The sequence below is a fragment of the Orycteropus afer genome, unplaced genomic scaffold (genome assembly GCF_000298275.1).
Source record: "Orycteropus afer afer isolate SDZICR_OR568_19922 unplaced genomic scaffold, OryAfe1.0 scaffold00037, whole genome shotgun sequence".
NCBI classification, from domain to species: Eukaryota; Metazoa; Chordata; class Mammalia; order Tubulidentata; family Orycteropodidae; genus Orycteropus; species Orycteropus afer.
Genome location: NW_006921624.1, coordinates 1,973,575 through 1,986,981, shown reverse-complemented (window position 1 = coordinate 1,986,981; position 13,407 = coordinate 1,973,575). Strand labels below are relative to the sequence as shown.

The following is a 13,407-nucleotide window of genomic DNA, read 5'->3' as shown; positions in this document are numbered from 1 at the left end:
ATCTTCCTTCTGAGGAGTGGCTGGTGGATTTGAACCCCCAGCCTTCTGGTTAGCAGTCAAATGTCTCAGGCACTATGCTACCAGAGCTCCTAGAAAGACTAAAGCAACGTGATTATCTTGGTTTGGCCTGTTTTGGAGCTCATTCAGGGCAGATGGGCTTCAGGCAATGCCTCAAAACTGTAACCATCTATACCTGCCAGGGCTAAAGAGTGAGAGTAATGCATATAATAAATGCCTAAGGGCAGAAAGGAGAAATCAGGCAGAAAATTTCTTTGGGAAATTAGGGCATTCAAAAGCACTATGTATACAGGAAATTAAAAAAAAGGCCACATGTACATCTTGGGCAAGATCCATGCTTAGAAAATACCTAGCTAGACTCTACTTCATCTAGCTTAGTGTTAAAGGAACGTCCCATCACAGAGCCAATCTATAAACATTGGAGAAAGTTATTATTTTCCTGCCCTAACAGTAAAAGGAAATCTCTGCCCCAAAAATAGCAGAACACAAGGTAAAGAACAGAGACTTAAGTGTCCTCATGACCAAGAAGGCAGTTTTTGTAAAAATGGGGGAAGTCAATAAATAAACAAACTACTACAGTCTTTAACAATTTTTTTTTTTAAGGAAACATTGACAAAGGGGAGAATCTGATTTACAGAATTAATATTCTAATGTTCCATTTTCAATGATAACAAAATAAAAATTACAAGGCATAAAAAGAAACAAGAAAGATTCATTCCAAGCAACAAGATAAAGCGATAGATACTGTTTCTAGAGAAACTTTGGACTTATTAGACAAAGACTTTAAAACAACAATATTAAGTATGTTCAAAGAGCTAAAGATCAACACAGAGAAAAAAACTAAAGGAATTAGGAAAACAATACATGAGAAAAATGAGAATATCAATAAAGATACAGAAGTAATGAAAGGAAACCAAACAGAATTACAGTTACTGAGAGTATACAATAATTGAAGTAGAAAATTTACTGTAGAACTTCAATAGCAGATCTGAGCAGACAGGAAAAAAAAAATCAGTGAATTTAAACATAAGACAATTGACATTTTTGAGCTGGAAGAGCAATAACGAAAGTGAACAATGCCTAAGAGATTTGTAGGACACTATTAAGCAGGCTTCAGAAGCTGCTTAGAAGCAAGGATGGCAAGACTTCATTTCTTGCACTTTGGGCATGTTGTCAGGAGGGACCAGTCCTTGGAGAAGGATATCATGCTTGATAAAGCAGAGGGTCAGTAGAAAAGAGGAGGATCCTGAATGAAATGGATTGACACAGTGGCTGGAACAATGGGCCCAAGCGTAGCAATGATTGTGAGGATGGTGCAGGACTGGGCAGTAGTTGATTGTGTTGTACATAAGGTTGCTATGAGTCTGAACCAACTTGATGGCATCTAACATCAACAGTATCATCAAGCAAGCCAACGTATGTATTATGAGAGTCCCAGAAGGAGAAGAGTGAAAGAAAGAGACAGGAGAATATTTGAAGAAATAATGGTGGAAAAACTTGCCAAATGTGATGAAAGATATGCACGTCCAAGAATCTCAAAGAGCTCCAACAACAACAAAAAAAGAGTTCCACAACAAAAGCCATTATAGTCAAATTCTTGAAAACAAAAGATGAAGAAAGAATCTTGAAAGCAGCGAAAGAGAAGAGAATCGTTCACGTAAAAGGTATCTTCTCTGGTAGCATAGTGCCTAAGACACTTGACTGCTAACCAGAAGGCTGGAGGTTCAAATCCAGCAGCCACTCCTTGGAAGGAAGGTTGGGCAATCTACTTCCATAGTGATACTGCCTCAGCAACCAAAGGAGGGGTCACTATGAGTCGGGGCCGACTCGACGGCACATAACAACAACAACAACAACAATAGAAGAAAGTAAGCACTACTTTCTCCTCCGAAACCTTGGAGACCAGAAGGCATTGGGATGACGTATTTAGAGTACTGAAAATAAATCTTTTCAGCCAAGAATTGTGTATCTGGAAAAACTGTCCTTCAAAATTGAGGGTGAAATTATGACATTCCCAGGTAAACAAAACCTCCCAAAAAAGAAAAGCTCAGGACCAAATGACTTCCATCAAATAATTAAAGAAGAATTAACAACAGTTCTTCTCAACCTTTTCCAAAATACAGAACAGTAAGGAATGCTTCATAATTCATTCAATGAGACCAGCAATAACCTGACAACAAAATAAAGACACCACAAGAAAAGAAAATTATTGGCTACTAGACCTGTCCTACAATAAATGTTAAAGGTGTCCTTCATATTGAAATGAAGGAACATTAAGGAGTATCTCAAAATAACTTTATTTATATAAAGAACAAAGATCTTCCCTAAAGGTAATTCTATGCACAAAAATAAAGACCACATTTATTGTATTTCTGGTTTGTAACATTACATGTTGTGTCTTACATTATTTAAAATACAGATGCACAACAAATACAAATTTATGTTATTTGACAAACAATGTATAAAAATTGTAATTTGTGGAAACAACAAGACAAAGTTAGCAGATCTGTATAGGAATAGTTTCTGTATATGTTCAGTTAAGTTGGTATCAATGCAAATCAGATTCATATAAATTTATGATGACAAACACAGTCTCTAGGGTAACAGGTTACAAAAGGAAAATATCTAAAAATTATAGAGAAAAGGGAGCAAGAAGGGAATCAATATGGTTCATACAGAAAATCAATTAAGCATAAACAATGGCATTATTGGAGGAATAAAGGACAAAAAGGATACAAGATATACAAAAATGAAATAGCAAAGTGACAGACGTCCTTCCATATCATTAACTACTTTGAATGTAAATGGATTAAACCCTCCAAAGAAAAGGCAGAGATTGGCAGAATTAATTTTTGAAAAAGAGGATCAAACCATACAGTACATACAAGATAGCTGCTTTAAATCCAAAGACACAGATAGCTTGAAAGTAAAAGGGTAGAAAAACATTCACACAAATAGTAACAAAAAAAAAAAAGCTAGGTGACTATATTAATATCAGACAAAATAAACTTTAAGTCAAAAATTGTTTAAAAAGATGAAGGACATTTTTAAATGATAAAAAGGTCAATTCAAGAAGATACACCAATTTTGAATATATATACATATACACCTAACAATGGAATCTAAAATTATATGAAACAAATATTGATAGAAACAAAGGGAGAAAATGAAAATTCTATGATGATAGTTGGAGATCTTAATACACCATTTTCAATAATAGATAGGACATCTAGAAAGATCAATATAGAGATAAAGGACTTAAACACCACTATCCACCAACTAGACTTAACACACATCTGTAAAACATTTTATCCAACCATAGAAGAACACACGTTCTTCTCCAGTGCACATAGACCATTCTCCAGGATAGGCCATATGCTAGAAAACAAATCAAGTCTCAAAAAATTTCAAAGCTTTGGAATTATACAAAGTATCTTCCTTGACCACAATTAAATGAAGTTACAAATTAATAAGAGAAGGAAAACTGAGTAATACACAAACATGTGAAAATTAAACAACACATTGTTTTTAAAATAGATCAGGAGATAAATCAGGAAATATTTAGAAAAATTGAATCAATGAAAGCAGAAATTAGTTCTTTGAAAAGATCAATAAAATTGATCAAAGTTTAGCTAGACTGACAAAGAAAAAGAAATAGAATATGCAAATATGTAAAACCAGAAATGAAAGTGGGAACATTACGACTGACTCTACAAAAATGAAAGGAATCATAAGAGAATACTATGAATAATTGTACATCAATAAATTAGATAACTTGGATGAAATGGAAAAATTCTTGGAAATACATATACTACTGAAATTGACTCAAGAAGAGACAGAAAAGCTCAAGAGACCCAAGTGAATAGATTGAATCAATAATCAAAAGCTCTTAAAAAAGAAAAGTCTTATACCAGATGGTTACACTGGGGAATTTTACTAAATATTTACGGAAGTGATTGCAATCCTTAAACTTTTCCAAAAAACTGAAGAGGGGACACTTCCTAACTCATTCTATGAGACTGGCATAACTCTAATGCTAAAATTGAAGATACGAACATCCTATAAGCCAGAAACTCCACTCCCATGTATATACCCAACAGCAAAGAGTACACTGTGTACCAAGAAACACATACAAGATTGGTGAGAGGGAACATTCCTATCTTGTTCCCAGGTTTAGGGGAAAAGCATTTAGTTTGTCACCATTAAGTATAATTTTTCGTAGATTTTCTTTATAAAGTTGAGGAAGTTCACCTGTAATCCTAGATTGCTGAGAGTATTTATCATGTGCTGGTGTTGGATTTTTTCAAATGTATTTTCTGCATCTACTGATAAAATGATACGATTTTTCTTCTTTAGTCTACTGATGTGATGAATTTAATTTATTGATTTTCAAATATTGAACCAGCCTGGCATACATAAAAATAAATCTCACATGGTTGTGGTGTATAATTCTGGTTTGACTTGTTGATATTTTGGAATAGAATTGAAAGTCTAAAAGTAAATACATACATGTAAGGTAACTTGATTTTTGACAAGGATAATACAACCATTTAACAAGGAAAGAAGAATCTTTAACAAATGGTGCTGAAACAACTGATTATCTGCATGCGAAAGGATGAAGTACCTCTCCTTCACAACATATACAGAAAATAATTCAAAATGGATATAAAAAAAAACTTAAAAAGTAGACCTAGGATAATAAAAAATATAGCAGAAAACATAGATGTAAATTTTTTTACCTTGGTTTTGGCAATGCTTTCTTAGATATGACACAAAGAACACAAGCAACAAAAGACAAATTAGATACTTTGGATTTCTTCAAAGCTAAAAATTTTGTGCCTCAAAAGTCAAGAAAATGATAAATAATTATTCTACAGAGGTAGAGAAAATATTTGGTAGCCATATATCTGATAAAGATTTAATATCTAGAATAGGAAAAGAACTACATTTCAACAAAAAGACAACACACTCAATTTAAAAATGAGCAAAGGACTTAACTACATATTTCTCCAAAGAAGATACACAAATGGCCAATAAGCACATGAAAAGATGATCAACATTATTAGCCATTAGAGAAACACAATTCTAAAGCACAGTGTGATACCACATCATGCCCACTACATAGCAATTATCAGAAAAACAAAAAATCATAAGTGTTGTAGAGGATGAGGAGAATTTAGAACCTTGGTCCATTGCTGGTGGGTATGTAAATTGGTGTGTCAAAGTGGAAAAACAGTTTGATGATTCCTCAAGTTAAATATAGAATCACCATCCAAAAAAAAAACTTACTGCCATCAAGTCAGTCCTGACTCATAGTGACCCCTTCCTTGGGTTTCTGAGGCAGTATCACTACGGAAGTAGATTGCCTAACCTTCCTTCTGAGTGGCTGGTGGGTTTGAATCTCCAGCCTTCTGGTTAACAGTCAAGTGCCTTAGCCACTACGCTACCAGAATCACCATGGAACCTAGCAATTCCATTCCTGTGGTTACTTCCAAAAGAATTGAAAGCAAGGACTCAAACAGATACTTATAGACCAGTGTTTACTGTATTATTTATAGCAGCCAAAAGGTGGAAACAGTCAAATTGCCTTTAACAGATGAGTGGATAAACAAAATGTGATACATACATACAATGGAATATTATTCAGCTGTAAGGAGAAATGAAGTTCTAACATATGCTATGCTGTGTATGAAACTTGAGAACATTAAGCTAAGTGAAATAAGTCAGACACAAAAGGACTGATATTGTAAGATCCCATTTATATGAGATATCTAGAAAAAGCAAACGCATAAAGAAAAACTTATTAATGGTTACCAAGAGCTGGAGGGAGGATACAATGTGTAGCTATTGGTTAAGGGGTACTGAGTTTGTTTTGGGCAATGAAAAACTTTTGGAGATAAATAGTGGTGATGGTTGCCCAACATGGTGAGTGTACATAACGTCACTAAAGTATACACTTTAACATAATTAAAATAGCAAAACTTTTGATATATGTATTATACAATTTGAAACATTAAGTGAAAAGATAACTTACAGAATAGTAGAAAGTGCTTGGAAATCATATATCTAATGGGACTTTTATCTACAATATACAAATATAAAATACATATTAATAATAAACCATTTTTTTAAGGGAAAGTCATCTGAACATATATTTCTCCAAAGAAGATACACAAATGGACAAATAGTAAATGAAAAGATGTTTCACATCATTAGTCATCAGGCAAATGCAAGTCAAACCACAGTGAGATACTAGTTCACAGTCACTGGACAGCTGTAAGCAAATGACACACAATAAAAAGTGTTGGAGAAGATGTGGAGAAATTAAAACCCTCATATATTGTTCATGAAAATGCAAACACATGCATCATCCACAGTCTGCAGCAGTCTAACATTTCCTCAGAAGTTTAAACACACAGTTCAATATTACCCAGCAATTCCACTCCTACATACAATCAAATAATGAAAATACATGTCCACACAAAATCTTATACAAGAATGCTCATAGTAACATTATTCTAACAGCCAAAAAAGGGGAAACAACTAAAATGTGCATCATGAAAGGGAGGTCTGCTGGCATAGGCCCTAAGGCATTTGACTGCTAACCAGAAGGCTGGCAGTTCAAACCCACCAGCCACTCCTCAGAAGGAAGATTGGGCAATCTAAATCCATAGAGATAATGCCTTGGAAACCCAAGGAGGGGTCGCTATGAGTCAGGTCCAACTTGATGGCATGAGTTTGGTTTTTTTGGTATATAAAGAAATATTATTTGGCAATAATAAGGATTAAATACTAATACATGGTATGACATAGGTAAATCTTGGAAATAACATGTTTATTGCAAGAAGCCAGTCATAAAGAGCACGTATTGGACAATCTGACACAAAATGTTCAGAATAGGAAGTCCATAGAGACAGAAAGTGGATTCGTGGTTGCCCAGGAATGGAGGTCTTAGGGAGAAAGGGTGCATGATTGCTTACAGGTACAGTTACTCTGGGGCATAATGAAAAGTGATCTAATATTGATTGTGATTATGATTACACCTCTCTGTCTATTTACGAAAAAACATTGAATTGTACACTTTAAATGGGTGAATTGTACAATATGTGGATCATATCTCAATAAAGCTGTCATGGTAAAAACAGGCAATACAGTCCAAAGTTTATTAGCAGTCACCAGAGGCTGGGAAAGAGTAAGGAGAGTCAGAGTCATTCCTTGCAGGGCACTGAGTTTCTATGAAGAGTGATGGAAAAATACGAAAATAAATAACAGAAATGGCCACACAACATGATGAGTATAATTAATGTCACTGAGTTGTAAAGTAAAAAATGAGGAAATGGCAAATGTTAGGATAAATATTTTTACCACAGCTCTTAAAAACAACTAGTAAATGGTATCTGTTAATACAAAAAAAAAGAAGGTAAAACTAAAATATAATGTTAGAAATATGACAGTGGTTAAGTAATTCCTGGTAAGAGATTGACAGCGGTACATTTTCAGGGGTGCTGAAAATGTTTTACTTCTTCATCTGGGTAGTGAATACAGCTGTTTGCCATAATTCATTGGGTGGTATGTGTGTGTTTTGTAAGTTTTTCTGTATATGTGTTATGTTTTGGTATCTTAAAATAATTCATTTTAAATACTTATAATGAAATACCAATACACACCCAGCACAGTATCTACAGTTATGATAATCACAAGCTCTGCCAACAAAAAGTTTTTCCAAAAGTTTCCAACAGATTCATTTAGCATAATACATGATGTTAACAGATACAAAGTATGTATACTCTTTCTTAGTCCCATTTAATGGGAATATCCATTCATTTGGCTGTGGAAAGATTGTGCTTCATCATGGAATGCCATCCTAGAACTGCTGGAATGGTCATGAGGACATACATACAATTCCACATCAAAAAATCTGAAAACCAAAATACAGTCAGCAATGAGTGTTTACAGTGGGGAATTGTTGACCTGAACCAGACAGCAATAAACATGAATACTTCATAGCTATATACATTAACATGAATAAACATCAAAATATAGCATTGAGAAAAATAACCAAGTTACAGAGAATATATACATTGTAAAAAGGTAATTAAAGGCAAAAAAACACAGATTATATGGTGTATGCATATGTGCTTAATCATAAAACTACAAAGAAAAACAAATGTTACATAATAGTCATGCTAGTGGGGGAAAAAACTATGTGGTCAGAGCAAGGCACACAGGGGTCTTCTGAACGATTGAGTCATATACTATTTAAGCTAATCATGTACTATTTAAGCTAACTGGTGGGCATATGAGAATGAGAATTCACTTTATTGTCATTCTCTAAATAGCACATATGTTTTATATGCTCTTTTAAGTAAGATATGTTTACAACATAAATAAATGAATGAATCCAAACATACCCACAGCAACACTCTGATAGATACAACATATGGGTCCTATCTCATTCCCTGAAGTCAAAGACAACATGGCAGTTGAAGGCACTGATAGTTATCACCAACCTACTTTCTTTTTTTTTTCTTTTCCTATTTTATAGAAAATACTGTGTTTCTTCCATGAAGGCTGAGCTCAAATTGGAAATTGTGGGCTCCATATCAGGACAGGACCATGCTCACAGTTATGGCTGGGAATGGCAGATCCAACTTACACCTCATCCAAGGAAAAATACCAACATTAGTGCATCCATGGATCCCACATGGTCACTCTGAATGCAGGTATCTCTGATACTGCTATGCCTCAGTGAGCCACACTGAAGAGGACAGCTGGGAGGTTGGACAATTGCCCCATCTTGTCTCTAACTAGGAGATCTGGGATTGAGTCCCAGGAGACACTCCACATGAAAAGTTAACAGCCTATTCTGGCTCCTGTGCCTGAGATGTAGCTCCAGTTCTAGTTTTCAATCTACGCTGCTGCTGCAGAGAGGAAAGGTCTCTGCAGTTCCAGCCATGTCTTCTCGGAGAGTCAAAGGGATGGTGCATCCAGTCTCCATGGTAGTAGTGGCAGGGTCTGAGTTTGATCAGCATCTTCAGGTAAGAATTGAGGCATGGGGATGGGGATGCAGAGCAGAGTCTATTTAAGCATGTACATGTTACGTACATACACATGTACACACACCCACACACCGTAAAGCAGATCCATTTTTCCCCCTTTCCCTCTTCTTTTTCTTCCTCCCTCTTGTCAATTTCTTCCTGGCTCTTCCAATCACCATGAGGAGTATGGTGTTGTGGTGCTCATCAGGTCTCTAATGGTCCAGCCTGAGGTCATTGTGGAGAGTAGCTCTCAGACCACCCTCTTCCAATTCTCTTCAATGACCAAGACCTAGCAACTGTGTAATAACATAGCACAGTTCATCCTCAGTCTGCTAGGACTGCTTCTCAGAATCACTCTCAGGCACCACACTAACTCAACAACCATAATTTATTCCCCTACATACTCTGGTAGCATAGTGGCTAAGGCACTTGACTGCTCACCAGATGGCTGGCGGTTCAAACCCATCAGCCACTCCTCGGAAGGAAGGTTGGACGATCCTACTTCCATAGTGATACTGCCTCGGAAACCCAAGGAGGGGTCGCTCTGAGTCAGGGCTGACTCAACGGCACATAACAACAACAACAACAACATATATACACAGTTTACTACACCCATTCACATCTTTTCTTGTTTTAAAGACTTGAGCCAGTGAATAACTATATAAAATACACTTGTTTATTCACATTGTTGTTGTTGTTATGTGCCATCAAGTAGGACCCGATTCATAGTGACCCTTCTTTGGGTTTCTGAGGCAGTATCACTACGGAAGTAGATTGCCCCATCTTCCTTCCGAGGAGTGGCTGGTGGGTTTGAGCCGCCAGCCTTCTGGTTAGCAGTCAAGTGCCTTAGGCACTATGCTACCAGAGCTCCTGTTTATTCACATTATGTATTTTATAATACTTAGCTCTGATCATTATATTATTTGAACAAGTGTTCATGTGATTTACAGATGCCAAAACAAAGACTTTGTCATCAATAGGTTTTAGTATACTTATAAACATTCAAAGGGAGTGATGATAATGATTATGATGACTTGTTATGATACTTCACCATTTACAAGCACAAACCTCAGACACTGGCCAGGATACAGTAATAGAGGACAAGGTGTCACATTTTATTAACAACAACAACAATAATAATATTTAGTACTTACTATATGCTGGCCATGTTCTATTTAACATCATTGTCTAATTTGATCCTCATAACCACTCTATACAGTAGACATTATTATTATCCTATTTAAACAAATGTGGATGCTGAACCCCAGAAATCTTAAGGGATTTTCTAAGTAATACAGAAAGTCTGACTCCAAGGGGATATTTTTAACCAACAAGTTAAAAATGTCACACTCAATAAGTGTGACATTAACACATGTAGCTACTGACTGTTCATTGCATTTGTTCCTTCACATCATCAGACAGGGAAGTTGGAATGTCTCGTGTTGATTGCACGTCATTAATCATGAAGAAACTTCAACTAATTCCAGCATTTCTCCCCTGAACAAACCAGTGCGGTAGGGTTACTATCTACATCGTATAGATAAGGAAAACAAGGCTCAAAGGAGGTAAATATCCCCCAAAGTTAAAAAGGGATATGTGCAACAGAGCTGAAAAGTACATTGCCCAATGTTTTTCTTTGGCTTTTAGGTTCCAGATTCACATTTCATCAACTATTGCTGATAATGATAATGATTATTATTACAGTTATTGAAGGACTGCCCTCCATAAATATTCAATTACAACTTTGTGATTCTATGAAGTAGGTACATAGTGTAAAAGTTAGGAAGCAAATATCCAGATATGTTAAATAGTTGACCAATATCAGACAGTGAAGGGATTCTTAAGATGAAAGCCCATGATCTAAAATCAAAGATGCTAGTGTTGCGTTTTAAAGATGCAAATGAAAATGATGTATTCTTAATTCATAAAGATTTTTTCAGTTTTCAAAGTGCTCATATTCATACTAACTCTTTGGAATTGTATTTAATGACAAAGGAGGCAGAGCAGCCAGCACACTTTGAGAGCTCTGAGTTTCAGCTGGTTCTTCTCTGAGGGAGTATGTCCTCTTCCATCTCCTACAATTCACACACAGAGCACTCACGTGAAAACCAACTAAGAACCCAGTATTGCCCACTAAATCCAAGTATGAGCTCCACAATAAGGTGACGAGGTTGAAACAGTTATTCTAAAGTTTTGGGTTTCTGTTTTTAAAAGGAATTAAATCTTGCATAATTATTTCCGTTATAAACCCCAGTTCAGTCTCAGTTATGTAATCTACATAGATAGCTTTTCTATTACAGGAATCAAGAACCCAAACAACACTCCCACCAAGATGCTTTGTGGTCTTAATCCACACACTTCATATTTGTACATATTTGCACACCTAGCCATACTACCACTGTAGTATCACTGTGACCTCCTCATGGAATAGAGAAAAACAGATCAAAGTGTGGTGTCTAATTTTCAGAGGCTGGTTTTATTTAAGCAAGATACTGCACTAATTTCTCTACCTTCCAAGGAAATTAGAAACCAAACCAGCGTCTCTGACTTCCTCTTTCTGGGCTTTTCTGAGCAGCCAGAACATCAGTTTCTCCTGTTTGGGCTCTTCCTGGGTATGTACCTTGTCACCATGCTGGGGAACCTGCTCATCATCTTGGTCATCAGTTCTGACTCTCACCTCCACACCCCCATGTACTTCTTCTTGGCCAACTTATCCTTCATTGATACCTGCTTCACCTGCACCATTGTCCCCAAGGTGCTAGTGAATATCCAGACACAACATTATACCATCTCCTACACTGGGTGTCTGATGCAGATGTACTTCTTCATGGTGTTCGCTCTGCTGGATGACTTTCTGCTGGCCATGATGTCATATGACCGCTATGTTGCCATTTGCCTTCCTCTTCACTACGCTACAGTCATGTGACCGCAGTGGTGCCTGCTACTGGTAGCTGTATCCTGGCTCTGCTCCCACCTCCTGGCATTCTCACTTATTTTCCTGATGTCTCAATTCTCCTTCTGTGCCTCCCATTCCATCTCACACTTTTTCTGTGATCTTCTTCCACTCCTCAAGCTTGCCTGTTCTGACACCCATATCATTCAGGTTATGATGTTCATTGAAGCAGCCCTCTCAGGTGTGGCTCCACTCATCTGTGTCCTGACATCTTATGCTCACATCATCCACACCATCTTCAAGGTCCCCTCTGCTGGGGGGAAGCAAAAAATCTTCTCTACCTGTGGCTCTCACCTAACAGTGGTCACTCTCTTCTTTGGAACTCTCTTTCTGGTCTATTTTCAGCCATCATCTTCCTACTCACCAAATATTGGAATAGTGGCATCTGTGATGTACACCATGGTCACCCCCATGTTGAATCCTTTTATCTACAGCCTGAGGAATAAGGACATGAAGAAGGCTTTATGGAGAGTCCTTGGCTGTGGAAAATGCTCTACCCCATAAAGAGTTCTTCACCAGACAAGAAACCCAGGCTTTTTGAAATGCCTACCTCCATGAACTTCTCCATTATACTTCTGAAAGCTTAAATTCATAGCAGGATGGATGCTGGACATCACAAGCAGGTTTAACAAAAAGAGGATGCTTTACATGGCAGGATGGAAATAGAAGCAACTAGCCAAGGACAGAGCTGCAGCCTGGAAGGAAAAATAATAGTCAGGAATCCCTAACAGGGGGACTTGATTTAGTAGGTATAGGTATCCAAGCAGATTCAATACAGAGATAGGAACCACTGAAAGAATGACATCAGACAGATTCTAGAAAGAACTCATTAGTCTATGACTAACACGTCCCATCCAACTACAAGAAATGCTAACAAGACCTGGGAAAGGCCAAGTCTTGTTTAAGTTTCGGGGGCCATTTTTAAGCCTAGCTTTGGAAGAAACTCACTCATAAGAACTGATCTCCACATGAAGATCTGATATCCACATGGATCTCCACATGAAGAAGTCATAACCAATAAGATACATTACTTGTTGGAAGTAGGTTGCCTAACCTTCCTTCCAAGGAGTGGCTGGTGGCTTTGAACTGCCAGCCTTTTGGTTAGCAGTCAAGTGCCTTAGGCACTATGCTACCAGAGCTCCTCCCTTGTTGAAATTAGCAGGAATAATTCGGAGAGGGAAAAGAAGCGCAGATTGATCAAGGAACTGGTCCAGTGTTACACAACTGGGATTAGCTCTGGCAGTGAATGTTTATTAGTTATTATGGCATATATTTTACTCTTTAGTTTTTGAAGCCCAGTTTCTTTTGTTTCTCTACTGAAAAACAATACACACTTATTATAGCAAATTAAAAAAAAAAAAATAGACAAGATAAAGGGAAAATAATACTCACCATAAC

At 36.8% G+C, this 13,407-nt stretch overlaps 1 pseudogene; it reads left to right on the top strand.

Annotated features, from left to right (window-relative positions):
* The first annotated feature begins 11,580 nt into the window (after positions 1-11,580).
* On the top strand, positions 11,581-12,513 carry LOC103193497 (annotated as a pseudogene).
* Positions 12,514-13,407: the final 894 nt, after the last annotated feature.